Source organism: Stenella coeruleoalba (assembly GCF_951394435.1).
Source record: "Stenella coeruleoalba genome assembly, chromosome: 3".
NCBI lineage: Eukaryota > Metazoa > Chordata > Mammalia > Artiodactyla > Delphinidae > Stenella > Stenella coeruleoalba.
The window spans coordinates 71,797,504-71,813,460 of NC_137148.1; the positions used below are offsets into that span (position 1 = coordinate 71,797,504).

Consider the following 15,957-nt stretch of genomic DNA (forward strand, 5'->3'; position numbering starts at 1 on the left):
ATGTTATAGTGACAAGCATATAAGACTAGGACACAGAAGGTTAGGGTTTCAGGTCTGTTCAAACTTTTGACATCTTTTATCTCCTTGATAGTTCTATCATCTGCATTCCCATCCTGCCAAATTTCACAGGTTTTGAGAGGGGAACACATTAAAAAATACATGTGAAAGTGCTTGGTATATTTTTTAAATGCTATACAAATATTAAGGCACTTTTTATGACTACTATTAATATGTTATTTAAGGTGATCAGATGTTGACATAAAATGCTTTTTTTCTCTAAATTGGCTTTGCCACAAGTGTTACTTTATTCTTATTTACGCCTGTTTATCTAATCCCTGTTTGAAATCTGCTAAACTATTTGCCTATTTATCAGGGTGGCCCTAATTTGGAATACACAGACGAATGGCACTGGAAAATTGCACTGAAAGGAGTCACCCATGTACTATGATAGATCATAAATATGGATGACTAGAAAGTAAGATGCTTCGCTTAAGATGCAAATTAGCAGAGAATGAGATGCAGTGAGTTGTGCAGCAGAGATTCAAATCCTGATGGAGAAGTCCCTGTAGGGTCACCAGACAAAAAGCAGGTTTCTGCTGTCACTCCCCCACGAGGCTGTAGACACTCCCCCACTCTGCCATGCAACACTAATTGAACAGGATACTAACAGGAGAGAAAGTGTGCCAACCACATCCTTGGGTGCAGAGCTGCCAAGTCAGTCTAGGGAGGCACTCCTCGCAAGAAGCATACAAGCCTAGAACTACAACCCAGAAATCCTCAGTTAGGCCAATCCAAGCAGCAGAGTGGTTCCGAAAAATGAGAAAAGCAGAAAGGGAGAAACTGAAGCTTTGTGTGGAATGCAAATAGTCATAATGAGGATAAATACTTCTCAAGGGAACTACAGTGCTCCATAATCGAAACTCTTTTCCTTGCCCTCCTATAACTTTTGCAAAGTGTATCACCCAAATCCTCCATCCCGCCACCCTCCCAGCCCCCCAGATAAGATTCAGATGATGAGATTCTTGGTGTAATATATCAGACAACAGGTTTGGAGTACATTTATTCATGCAGACATGGTAAGAGTATATGAATATGCCGTCTTGAGTACGACCAATAGCAGAGAGAGGGAGAGAATTTAGAAGTCAAGGAGAAAGGAGATCACTATGTAAAATGAAACGACAAAGTATCTGCTGTAAAAGTCCTCAACAGAGGCAGAAAGTAACCAGAAGCACAGTTTTAGTTTCATAGGTACTTGAATTGCTTTCTTTTTGCTGCTCTGTTTCTCTGCATACCTCCTCTCCATGGTCTGTGTTACGAGTCTCTTCTCAGAACTAATGTTAAAATCCAAACAGGCCATGTTCTTTGAAATGTGGCAGTAAGCAGGAAAAGAGAAGGCCAAGAGAAAGAGGAAACATGAAAAAATAAAAATGAGAACAGAAAGAAGGAATGACATGAATAAAAACCAGGGCTTGTTTTTTTTTTTTTTTTTTGTCATGCCTCAGTTTCCTATACACCTTTCACAAATTCTAAAACACACGCAGAGCCACATTAATCAGGACTGCAGCCTCAGGAACACCAGGCTGAGGAACAGGCACCTCTCATATCTGTCTTAGCTGACCCTCTTCCCAGCTGCATCATCTGTTAAACTGAATTGCAAATTTCTCAAAGCAGGTTACTGATACACTTTCTGCTTCTGGTCACAAGATAAAGTCCCCAAAGGAACTGCCTCTCTCCAAACACAGGAATTTGGTATTAACAAAAGGCAAGAAAGGAAGATAAACAAGAACACATTTAGAGCTTCCATTCACATGGTGAATCAGATTCCACAAACATCTTGAATATCCCTTTAATAAAGGGGAAATTTAGGATTAAGAAAATTTGTAATTTTTCCAAATCATGTTTAACACAAATAGATTCAAATGACTTCAAATCCAACTCATTCTCTTAAATACATGAATGGGTATATCAAGTGACATTTATCCATTAAGAGATCTTTATTGAGCCTCAACTGTAATGAGCCTCAGTAAGAGGCTTGCCATCAAGGATACCATCTTTAATATCTATAATCCAGGGTGGGGGAGATTGTACGGGGACTCCACATTAAATCAAGATGCCTGCCATAATGTGATATGCACGATAACTCAGAATCCATAACCAGCATGGGGAACGGATTCAGGGGCACAGAGCAAAATAACCTCAATGAGCTCCCCATGTAAGGAGTTATCAACAATAGCTACAGACCACATGTCAGAGGGAAACAATTAATGAGAATAGTTAACATTTACTGAGCTCCTACTATTTGCTAGGCGCTAAGTATTATCTCATTTAATCCTTACCTCAGGAACAGCAGGTAATATGATGAGGAAAGCATTATAATTATAAAACTGAGCTCAGAGAGATGAAGTAATTTGCTCAAGGCCACACAGTGAATAACCGGTGATACGGTGAAGGTTTTGAACCCAGGCACTTGACACCAGAGCCTCTACTAACCCCTGTACTAGACAGTGATAGGCTCATCCTCCAATCTCACCCCTCACTGATCCATCCTTCTGTGAACCTCCATCATCTACCCTTCTACACAGTCTCTCATTCTCTCTCCTGAGTGTCTGTCCTTCTCTGAGACCATTTTTGTCTCCATTTATTTCTTTTCCTCTTTTTTCAACATTTCTCTTTTCTCCCCCAACAACCTTCTTCCATCTCCCTCCCTCCCTCCCTTTCTCTAAATCAAACTGAATATGGAGTTCAAATAAGTTCTTAAAATGACTCTATTTTATATCACCTGTTTTGAATTTAAAGTGTATTCGCAGTATGAGAGAAGGAGGTACACTTTTATGTAGCTATGTCTCTTCCCCCAGAAAAGAAAATCAAAACTATATAGATTTTTACTTCGACGTGGCCCGTGAATGATCTGTTTCTTGAATCAAGGCTTACTTACATCAAAAGGTTTCACCCTACCCAGAATTACTGCTGTGGGCTGATTTGTGTCCTTCCCAAAATGCCTATGTTGAAGCACTAACCCCCATGTGACTGTAGTGGAGATAGGGCCTTTAAGGGGGTGACTGAGGTTAAAGGAGGTCAAAAGGGTGGAGCTCTGATCTCACAGAACGGGTGTCTTTATAAATGAAGAAGATATACCAGATATCTCTCTCCTTCCACCATGTGAGGACACAGGGAGAAGGTAGCTGTATGTAAGCCAGGAAGAGAGCTCGCACCAGGAACTGAATCAGCGGGCACCTTGATCTTGGACTTCCCAGCCTCCAGAACTGTGAGAAGTACATTTCTACTATTTAAGCCACCTAATTTATGCTGTTTGTTATGGCAGCCCAAGCTGACTAATACAATTAGTCTTAAAAGTATGGCTTTTCTTTATGTGAAAATTTCATACTTTAAAATGTTAGCAGTATGATTTCAAGATGAGCATTCTCATCATTACTGAACAGTTTTGAACTTACTGAGCCTTGGTCGTTTCCAGGACAAAGAAGCAGCATATTCCTAAAATGCTTATATTTAAAACACGCATTTTTTTAAAATCACATCCAAGATTTACCTGGCCAGTTAGGACAGAAAACTATTTTTCTGAAAAGCTAACAGATTTTGACAGATGTAACCTAGATCCTTCCTATGAAAAACAAGAACAAGAAGAGAGAGGCCCCTAGATTTATTTACATGTGGGTTTGAAATTTGGTGACATTTTTTTCTGAGTTATTTTATTCTATATCCAATAGATGACCCTGTTACCGATTCAATCCACATCTGGTAGAAGAAAAATAAACCACTCATCTAGCTATCAGGTCCAGAAACTGGGAACAACCTAACATAAGGAAAATACTCTTTTTCAAAGTCTCTTTATTTTCCATGCTAACAGCAGTGTGAACGCCACTGATGTGCAGCCACTCACTGGAGCTGTTGAAACATCAAACAGCTTCAGGAAAATACCAGTTATTTTAATTATTTCTCCACTGGGAATCTGTGGCTTCATTGAAAAAGGTATATGAGCTGTTAGATGGCCAAATGGCAAAGTAAAAAGAATACAGAGACCACTGCCACCAACATCCCCTTCTAAGTTTCATGAAACTTCAACAAAATGTGGTTTGATGGCCTGTTGGATGACCTCTGAGAAGTGGAGAGTTACACTGAATCCATACTTCTTCTTCCTGTGAGATAAGCTGAGAAATTTGAGAGGAGTAGTCCTTGTATCCGGGCCCAACTCAGACACGCTTTTTCTGATTCAGCCATAGCTCTGCTTGGAAACCTGTACGTCATGGCCTTGGCGGGCCCCCAAGCTTCCTCCTAAGCAGTCTGCTATTTTTCCTCTAGCTTACCCAAAATAGATGGGCAGAGATTTAGTACAGTTGGTATGCTGGTGTTTATAGGCCAAAGTGTTGTCAAGTTTCTTTCTGTGGGCAAGCAGAGGTTCTTGCAAACAGACAAGAACAAAAGGAAAGGTGGTTCTGGCCTTCTAGTTTTGTTTCCTGGAAGAGTTAGAGATCCACTTTCCTTCCTCCAAACAACCCCAGTATCAGGAGACCTTTACCATGTTTAAGCTCCATCTCCATCTTCTTTCATTCTCTGAAAAATCCTTTTTCCTATTCTGAAGCCCAACTGCTTGGAATTACAGCATATCATTAGTCATATATTTAAACATATCTATTACCTAGGATCCTGCACAGGCAAGACAGGTATATAAATTTCCTTCTTTCCTTCTGGAGAATTTTCAGGTATACTATTTCTAGTGTTCTATTTAAAAGGCAAAGTCCACCATTTGTGGGGAGAAATGCAAGTGGTAAAGAAAACAGATCCCACCCTGAGGAGAAAAGAAGAAACAGATTTGCTAACTTATAACTATTTTCTAGAAGCCCTGTTTCTTGCCCCATACAATATTTGAACCTTTATTTTCCCCTTTTATAGAAATGGGGACCCCCCCCCCAGCCTTCCCTTCAATTTCCTCTTTTCTACTCAATATAGCCCAATAAAATAGGAAGATGGTCCAGGTCTACCTTATCTGTTATATTCTCCCCTGTAAGTTGCTACTCCCTTTGAAATTCCCCAATCACACCATTGCTGTTCCATCAGGCCATGCTGCAGGATAAGATACAAATTGGTGATTTGATCCAGGTTTTACTCTTTGAGCACTCAATTATATAAAGCATAGGTCTCTGACGTGGAGAAAAAAAGGCGAGAACAAAATTACAGATTATACTCAGGAAGTCTTCCCACTTAGAATCACTGACCTATTCCTGCAGCCACAAGAGGAAGCACTCATGGCTCTCAGCTGCTATTTCTCTTAGCTAGGACAGGACTGTGACACTTCCATGCCCTAAGAACTCTACAGATCCCCTACTCCTAACCCAAAAGCATTATCAGAAACAAAACCAATACCAAACCATGAATGATTATTTTATAGTTTTTGAAATTAGACCAAATTCATATTTATGCAAAAATGAAATTAAGTTCTATCTAGATCTACTAATGTGTATATGCACCTTTCTGCATTTGCTTTGCTGGGCTCTTAACCACTGTGGTTTTGAGCATCAGTGAGTGACCTAGCCCTGCCTGAGGCTCCTGGATTGGGTGCTTGTCCTCTGACTTTACATCTATATGAAATGACTGACCCAACCTAATATGGCTCATCCCTGTGGAGAATGTCTCAGGGAAATTCTGAGAAAAAACATCACAGAGGATCAAATACCAATGTTTCGTCCAGCTGCCAATGTGGTAGCTCCCTAATAATGGGATGAAGGTATCAGGAACAATAGGTGTTTACACTTATTTTAAGAAAACCAGTCCTAATTCTATCAAACACTTAGAGAGGAGCTAACACCTATTCCTTCTCAAACTCTTCCAAAATATAGCAGAGGGAGGAACACTCCCAAACTCATTCTACGAGGCCACCATCACCCTATTATTCAACCATGACCACTATTATTCTACATAGTTTTGTAACTTTTAGCCACAGCAATCAGAGAAGAAAAAGAAATAAAAGGAATCCAAATCAGAAAAGAAGAAGTAAAGCTGTCACTGTTTGCAGATGACATGATACTATACATAGAGAATCCTAAAGATGCTATCAGAAAACTACTAGAGCAAATCAATGAATGTCGTAAAGTAGCAGGATACAAAATTAATGCACAGAAATCTCTTGCATTCCTATACACTAATGATGAAAAATCTGAAAGTGAAATTAAGAAAACACTCCCATATATCACTGCAACATAAAGAACAAAATATCTAGGAATACACCTACCTAAGGAGACAAAAGACCTGTATGCAGAAAATTATAAGACACTGATGAAATTAAGAAATTAAAGATTAAGAAGATTAATTAAAGATTAATTAAAGATGATACAAACATATGGAGAGATATACCATGTTCTTGGATTGGAAGAATCAACATTGTGAAAATGGCTCAACTACCCAAAGCAATCTACAGATTCAATGCAATCCCTGTCAAACTACCACTGGCATTTTTTCACAGAAATAGAACAAAAAGTTTCACATTTTGTATGGAAACACAAAAGACCCCGAATAGACAAAGCATTCTTGAGAAAGAAAAACGGACCTGGAGAAATCAGGCTCCCAGACTTCAGACTATACTACAAAGCTACAGTAATCAAGACAGTATGGTACTGACACAGAAACAGAAATATAGATCAACGGAACAGGATAGAAAGCCCAGAGATAAACCCATGCACATATGGTGACCTAATCTTTGATAAAGGAGGCAAGAATATACAGTGGAGAAAAGACAGCCTCTTCAATAAGTGGTGCTGGGAAAACTGGACAGCTACATGTAAAAGAATGAAATTAGAACACTCCCTAACACCATACACAAAAATAAACTCAAAATGGATTAAAGACCTAAATGTAAGACCAGACACCATCAAACTCTTAGAGGAGAACACACGCAGAACACTCTATGACATAAATCACAGCAAGATCCTTTTTGACCCACCTCCTAGAGAAATGGAAATAAAAACAAAAATAAACAGATGGGGCCTAATGAAACTTAAAAGCTTTTGCACAGCAAAGGAAACCATAAACAAGATGAAAAGACAACCCTCAGAATGGGAGAAAATATTTGCAGATGAAGTAACTAACAAAGGATTAATCTCCAAAATTTACAAGCAGCTCATGCAGCTCAATATCAAAACAACAAACAACCCAATCCCAAAATGGGCAGAAGACCTAAATAGACATTTCTCCAAAGAAGATATACAGATTGCCAACAGACACATGAAAGAATGCTCAACATTAATCATTAATCATTAGAGAAATGCAAATCGAAACTACAATGAGATATCATCTCACACCGGTCAGAATGGCCATGATCAAAAAATCTACAAACAATAAATGCTGGAGAGGGTGCGGAGAAAAGGGAACCCCCTTGCATTGTTGGTGGGAATGCAAATTGATACAGCCACTATGGAGAACAGTATGGAGGTTCCTTAAAAAGCTAAGAATAGAACTACCACAGGACCCAGCAATCCCACTACTGGGCATATACCCTGAGAAAACCATAATTCAAAAAGAGTCATGTACCAAAACGTTCAGTGCAGCTCTATTTACAATATCCAGGACATGGAAGCAACCTAAGTGTCCATCGACAGGTGAATGGATAAAGATGATGTGGCACATATATACAATGGAATATTACTCAGCCATAAAAAGGAAGTATATGTGTATATATGCAGTGTGTGTGTGTGTGTGTGTGTGTGTGTGTGTATCCCTTTAAGACTACTACTTTCCAGGTCTCTACTTCGGCACTCTAACCTCCTCTGTGTTTTCCTTAACTTTTAGATTTTAGGTATTAGTTTGCGTTTCAGATATTCTACTTACTGTTTTGTGGAGGGGATACCTGAAACTCTGTGCTTCCATCTTTAAGAAAACTGACTAATCCACAGCAGTTCTGGAATGATCAACAGCATCATTACTGTAACCATTTAGAAGTATTAGCTTCAAGAGACAAAAGAGTTACACAATACCATTTATTGGTTTGCGTGTGACTTCCTGTCTATTCTAAAAGAGCACTAATTCCTATTCATTAAATCTTTTTCATATGTATTGAGATTTTCCTTTATAGTACAATTCAATTTTAATCATCTGACCAGAAAATATGGCTTGTCAAAGGCAGAACTTGCCTCCTGGTGCATTGAGAACACTTGTTCTATATAAATCATTACTTACAGTTGGCCCTCAATATCCAAGGGGGATTGGTTCCAGGAACCCCCTTACCAAATTCCAGGGATACTCAATGGCATAGTATTTGCATATAACCTATGCACATCCTCCCATATACTTTAAGTTATGTCTAAAATACTTATAATGCCTAACACAATGTAAATACTATGTAAATAGTTGCCAGTGCACAGCAAATTCAAATTTTGCTTTTTGGAACTTTCTGAATCTTTTTCAAATATTTTTGATCCGTGGTTGGTTGATTCTGCAGATGCAGAAGTCGAGGATATGGAGGGCTGACTATGTATCTCAGAAATTACATTAGCAACTAACATTTTATCTTAATTAATCAGCTAACATTTACATAATGACAGCTCTGTGGACATCCCAAACCCTCCATGCAGTTTTCATACAAAGATACCAACTAATCCAGGAGGATTCCTCCAAGTGGAGCTTGACAGAAATTATACCTTAGATTAACCTAAAAGAAAATATCAAGTCCCCACCAAGAGTAGACTTCTGGGAGGAGTGAAATATAGGATGAAAAATAGCTTCTCAATAGCTTCTCTACTGTTTACATTGTACCTCTAACATTTTATCTAAGATGAAATACTAAATTGGCATCCATGCTTTTATTCAGATGTATAAAAATGTCTCTAGTGCCCAGCATGGTGCCTGACACACAAAGATGCTCAGCAAAGATTTGCTGGAAAAAAAATGAGTAGACAAACACTCAAATGCCAAATATTAATCATTTTTGGACTATCCTCCATTTTATATTACCCAAACATCGGCTTTCTTCCATTAGAGGTATCATCAGCAGTTGGCAATAGTTTAATTGTATTTTAGGACATATACAAAAACATAAAATCTATGTTCATAAAACATGAGCCAAAAAACATCTAACTGCCTCAGTATGGCCATTCTCAACTGCCCTCCACTTCCTTCTTAAGGACCACTTAAATGTTCCCTTATTGCCAACTCCAGATATGTCTTAAATAAGTAATAAGATAATTAGCCCTGAAGCACACACACTCAACAGGCCAAATATTAAAATAATACAAGACCTTAGGAAAAAAATACATTATAAAAACAAATCATGAAAACTCAGTAGAGAGTGAAATAAACTGGCTGCAGGGCAGGACTGAATCAGACAAGTATGTACTGCAGTCTCCATGATTCTACTTCAGCAAGAAAATTTCTGGACAGACCAGGGATTGTCAGAGAGATCTGGGAATCTGAGACCTAGCTGAAATGTAAAACTAAGTAGCTATGTGAGCCTGAGCATGTGATAGACTCCAGTCTGAGTTTTTGTTGTTTCGTTTTCTTGCACACTGTAGACACTAATATTTAACCCAACTTTCCTCATCTGTAAAAATGATCATCTCAAAAGTCCTTTCAAGAACTAGTATGCATGGCTTCTGAGATTTTAGGTTTCACTTCACGGAATTAGAGACTAACTACAATTAGAAGGGGAAAAAAATATTAGGAAACTTCTGCTCTCTGAAATTTATCATCAGTCTTCTCAAAATACTAGATCCATTCCAGAATCAAAATGAAAGCTTCCCATTTTCTCTAATGTTTAAGTGCCTTATGTCCACAATATGTTATTGTGCACTGAAAATTAGAGTATTTTGAATTTTAAGATATCACATGGGCTTGTTTTCATATTTTTACTTGAGGTGGATCCTTGAATGAGAACCAGTGTTGGAAGCCTTGCCGTAGTCCAGCAATTAAAAAGATAAGTCAGGCTAGATTTTGACCCTAACCTCAGTTCTCATACATCTTAGGGACCTGTCTAGACCAGCACCCCTAAAGCAATTCAAACTGAGACCTCTGAGTAGTCCAAATGACTCAGCTGAACAAGAGACTAAGACCGATCACCACCTAGAACCACTGTAGATTTCTTGTCCACCTCCTCTGTGCCTGGTACACTACCATAGACAATGAGAATTCAGAGGTGAACATGACATAACTCTCCTGTTAGAGTTCATAGTCTAACAGTTCATATGAAGAAGTAAATAGAGAAATACAGTGAGCTGAGTGCTAGGTAGAGATAAGGACAGGATGTACAATAGTACATACGAGAGGCATCTAACAGTCTACAGGGCAAGAAGAGGCAACATCTAACATGAGATCTGAAGGACAACTCAAGTAAGGTAAAGTGATAAGACCCTGGAGGAAGAGTGACCCATCTGGTAGAACAGGAAGGAAGTCCAATGTTGGCTATCATTGTTGTAGCAACAGACAATGGAGCAGTATTTCTCTACCTGGGTGTGCTCTTCCACCCAACTGCAGAGTCCCACCTAGGGAAACTGTTAAATATGCAGATTTTTAGACTCCACCTTAGCCTGACTAAATCAAAATTTCTTGTGGGTATACCCCAGAGTTCTGAATTATAAAAGTTCATCAAGTGATTTTGATGAAAGTTGAGGTTTGAGAACCACTGCAATAGCAAGCAGCCATTTCATGCTGGTGGTTGCCAATGTTTAGGAGCTGACGATGATCACAGGTCTGCACAGGAAGATGATCAGCAACAGAGAACCTTGAATGGTTTCCCAGTCATCAGGTTGGAGTACTGGAACAGATTCAAGTTACACAAGGAAAGGAACTGCAGTCCCGGACAAATTATCAAGCCAGGATTCCACCACAGAAGAAAATGTCAGCATTCAGAGACAAGGGCAGACAGAGCAGGACCAAGTCACAAGAACGAGGAAAAAGTTTAAATGATAACTAGACGTTAAGTTTAGAGAAAAACTGGCAGGTATAGTTGACCTCATGCTGAGTGCCAAAATGTTGGGCCAGGTCTGTGTTGAGGATTCAGCTGGACTGTAATGATGAAAAAGAAGGCAGTTTCTGAGACTGATAAAGCAGGCAGGTCCGTGTATCCTGGAAATAGATGATAATAGTGTGGTGTGCCAGGTCATGTTATAACTTACTATTCTAATAAAATCATCAAATCCCTTTTGCCCTATTATCATTCTCGGTGCTTGTAGATATGGCTCTCAATATTTCAACATTCTTCTCCTTTACAGTTAGATGGAATCTGTTCATATTCCTAACCAGACCTAAATCTTACATTGAGGTGTCCTCCAGCAGGATTAGAGAACCACTTCTTTGATATTTGAGATCAACAGGTATCTGTGATTGTAATTTGGAATCACTGGCCAATGACGGCCTTTCTAGTGCAAAACAAACCATCAAAATCCCTTTATTCAAATCACTTTTCTGACTTAATCTGCGCTTAGAGGGTAATTCATTTCACTTGTTGTTCCTAAATGACTAGCACAGTTTCTGCAGGTCATAGGATCAAAGTAACTATGAGCCATACCGAACAAAAAGCCCCAGCTGTGTCCTGTTATGTCCATGACTCCAATACTGGTGTTCATGCTCTTGGCATATCAGCCTGGCTGACTTTCAACCACTTCCAATACTCATGTTGGTTCTAATAAAAAAATGTACAACACCCTCTTAAACTACATTTTTTACAAGAAAACAACGTATAATATATGGTATAGGCTCTGGAATCCAAAACACCTGATTTAATCTCACCTTGCATTGATTAACTTGTGTGAACTTAGGGAAATTATTTATCTCCAAGAACCTTACCTGTACAATGAGGATATTTATAATTCCTAAATCTCTAGTTCATCAAAGTGCTTTAGAGATTAAGAAAACTGTTTGTAAAGCATTTATAAGAGCATATGGTAAGTTTATTGTTATCCTTCTTGCTGCTACTGTTATTCGGGCCACTCCAGCCTAGAGGTACTGTGAAGGCACATCCATAGGAATCACCTGTTTTACTGGGATCTGTCTCCCCTTGAGAACGAAAAGTGCCCCACAGGTTTCTTCTTGGAGCCTGCAAGGAAATGTTGCCTGTCCTGATGATCAAGTGCAGAGTCTACTACAGTGTATCATCCATCATGTTCTTCCTAACCTGCCCAATGACGTGAGTGACATCCCAGGTCTATGGCTTGAGAAGACCACTGTCACTGCTGCTGCTAAGAGTGTTTGTGTCTGAGCCTAAGATGTTGCCTTCTGACATTCTCAAAACTCCAGCCCCAATGATGTCACACTCCATCACCAGAAGCAGGGTGACTGAATACTAACCATGCACAGTTTCCGTGAGAACAATTTTTTCAGCTAGTGTGCGTAGCCCACCCTCCATACATTTCAACTATGGCTCCATGCACTAAGCCAAGGTAACTATTTTTGAAAGAAGCCCCAGGCTATCCTTCATCTCCACCCCCTTCCAAGCTCCTTTTATCAACTCTCCCCAAATCAACCTGCCAATAAACCCTTATAACAGTGATTACTGGAAGATAGTATAGTTCAGTCATTAAAAGTAAGGGATCTGAGTCAGAAGATGTGGGTTTAAGGGGAAAGTGACAGCCCCTCTGTCCCTCAGTTTTGTTTGGTTTTGTTTTTCAGCAATAAAATTGATATAATAATAGAACCTAATTCACACAGAAGTTTTGAGGGCCTAAATGAGATGAAGTATATGAAAGATAGCACAGTGCCCAGCACATAGCATTGGCTTGGTAAATGGTGGGAATGACATCAGCTGTCACTCCATTTTGAGCAGCCACATGTTACGGACTGAACGTTTGTGACTCTCCAAAATTAACATTTTGAAATCTAATTCCCAATGTCATAGTATTTGGAGGGGGGGTCTTTTGGAGACAATTAGGTCATGAAGGTGGAACCCTCTCGAATGTGATTTGTGCCTTTATAAGAAGGGGCCAGAGTGCTACTTTGTGATCTTTCCACTGTGTGAGGATACAAGCCAACAGTCTATAACCTGAGGGCTCTTGCTAGGACCCAACAATGCTGACATCCGATCTAGAACGTCCTAGTCTCCAAAACTATGAGAAATAAATGTTTATAGTTTAAGCCACCCAGTCCATGGTAGTTAGAGCAGCTCAAACTGACTGAGACACTACAGTTTAAGACAAAACTAAGACTTCTTCTATGACCTAACAGAATCACAATTTTTTCTATTCCTATAGGGTTTTTTTTGTTTGTTTTGTTTTTTCCTTTTAATGGTTACCATGGGCTCAGTAGCTGTTGGGATAAAAACCTTTTAAGTATGAGAAAATGATATGGAACTTTGTTTTTCAAAGCCAATAACCAACTATATCCTATGTAAGTTTAATATATCAGATTTACAAAAGATGCATTCATTTTGTATAAGCTTGCCACCCAAGCAGATTAGCTGAAGACTATGACACATTGATTTAATTAGTTTTAGAACCATTGTTCCCCAGAATTATTCTCTTGTTGAAAAAATGAACCACAAAATGTGTTTACATAAATACATATTAAAGCAGGTTAACCCACTGTAATAACATTTGTGTAACATCTAAAACTATAAAATGTCATTTCACTTTTGTAACTTAATTTAATCCTCACAACAAACATGTAAGCCAAGTACAGCAGATACTGTTTCTATCTTATGGATAAGGAAACTGAAGCTCAAAGAGGGTAGGTAAATTGGACATGTCACACAGCTGGCAACGATGAAGTCAGCACTTGAATCTGAGACTTTCCAAATAAGACTTTCCAAGTAAGACTTTCCAATGCTTATTTACTGTAATACCATTGGTTAAACTTGTTTGCTTTGATTGATTTTGATATATATGCATTTTGGTATGCCAATCCATTACCTTCCATTCTGCCCAATTCACTTACTGAACATTTAAAAAGAATCCATTCCACCCTGTGTCATAATATGATGCCAAGAATCATCAGAATTCCTTATCCTTCTCTGACCTCCCTTTTGAGTTTCCCATCTAGGAAAGATTCTGGGCAAACAGAACCCGGAAAGCAATTTAGGAAAGAGTCAAAAAACATGAATTACCTTCACTGGGTTTTCTGAGGCTGAGGGACCTGTGAGAAAACACAAAATTGAGGATGAGAAATAAGACAGAACTTCACAACTTGTTTTCTTCCTTCTTCCAAACTTTACTAGACCAGTGGTTCTCAACTTCAGTTGCAACTTAGAAATAACCAAGGAGCTTTCCAAAAATCCCAAAGCCTGAGCCACACCCAGACTACTTAAGTCAGAATATCTGAGGAGGGGCCAGGATACCAGTAGTTTATAAAAGCTAACAGGTGCTTCCAATGTGCAGTCAGGGTTTGAGAACCAGAGAGCTGGGCTAAATGCCACATCTCAATGGCAATGATAAATTGGGGAACTAGAGTGGCTCTTAGAATAAGCACCCACCGCTGCTATGAAGAAGGGCAGAGACCTTCTAATAATGAAAGAATGGTGCTGTGCCTGGTCCAGTGACAAAACTGGAATCTGGGTCAAGAGACAGCCAGATCCAGACTCCTCATATCAGCCCTGGCAGCAAGTGCTGTAATAATACAGGAAACCTTTTCTTCACCTAGGTTAAGCTCTCCATTTCCATATGTTGCCTGAGTTTTTTCTAGACATTAAGGATTACTCTTCTTCCAATTTTCATTGTGCCTTCTGTGACTGTGCTGTTAATGTTGTTAAAGCTTTGCTTATTAGGGTGATTGGTTCATTACCAAAAAAAAAAAAAGAGGAAATCATTCAAAATTTATCCTTCAGAAAAGAATATGGAAACGTAAAACATTACAATTTTATCCCTGTTTTTTATATATCCTTTTTTTAACTCTCTGAAATCTCTTTTAGACCAGATTATTTTGTGAGTTAGAATCAAACATCAGTCTTAAATACAGATATTGAATGTTAAAGAAATAAATATAATAAGAAAAATAACTTTCATGTTTGTTTTAGCAGTATATTTAAAACTCCTATTCTCTCATTGTTTTAACTGCTGATATTTACAATAGAATTGAGGCCACAGCATTTATTGACCTTTCTTTGATCTTAAAATAAGTCACCCATTGCTTTTTTTTTTTTTTTTTTTTTTTGCGGTATGCGGGCCTCTCACTGTTGTGGCCTCTCCCGTTGCGGAGCACAGGCTCCGGACGCGCAGGCTCAGTGGCCATGGCTCACAAGCCCAGCCGCTCCGCGGCACGTGGGATCTTCCCGGACCAGGGCACGAACCCGTGTCCCCTGCATCGGCAGGCGGACTCTCAACCACTGCGCCACCAGGGAAGCCCCACCCATTGCTTTTTGCACCAAAATTCATATATGAGAAAAATCCTAACTTTGCCCTTAATTTATGACTAAAAATATTTTTAACGTAAAATCATTCTTTATGTATTTATAGTATACTTCAGAAGATGTAGTCTTTTTGCCACTATTCTGAACTTGTCCCATCTGCCCTGATAAAAATACAAGTTATAGATTTAAGAATCTCCATAGGAATTCTTTAACTTTGTATCAACAGACAAAGAAATCATTCTTGAAATACATCTGATGACATGATAGACTGGTAAAGTCAAATCTCTCCAGAAGCAAAAATTAACTATGATTACTTGATGTAAGACATCACTCAAACCAATCAAATGTTATTTTGGGAAATCATAAATTTATATCCAGCGTCAGTTTGTCACTCATTAAATTCTTATAAGAATGATTAGGAAATTATCTTAATAAGTAAACGTTAGTCTTAACCTCTTCTTAGTTTGATGGCTTAAAAATATAAGTTTATATCAATCCATTGAGTCTTGCTAAAAGTCTCTTGCTGCTTGGAGAGTTATTTATCCTAGTATTAATAAACTTTATCCAGGACTGACAAAGAAATTCCTGCATTGCTCCATTCTGCAACAAATTTACCTATCCCATGCTAGCAAAGCCTTGAAAATATGATTTGACAATATTAATAAATATTTACTGGATACCTA

The 15,957-nt window shown here is 38.7% G+C and overlaps 1 long non-coding RNA gene across 2 annotated transcripts in view; it reads right to left on the bottom strand.

Moving 5' to 3' along the window:
* The window catches only part of LOC307183536, a 314,069-nt gene that overhangs the window by 237,126 nt on the left and 60,986 nt on the right, over window positions 1–15,957 (bottom strand). For both annotated transcript variants that reach the window (XR_013827519.1, XR_013827520.1), the window contains one exon: window positions 14,036–14,064. This is a non-coding gene — a long non-coding RNA (uncharacterized lncRNA). The remainder of the gene's footprint in view (window positions 1–14,035; window positions 14,065–15,957) is intronic.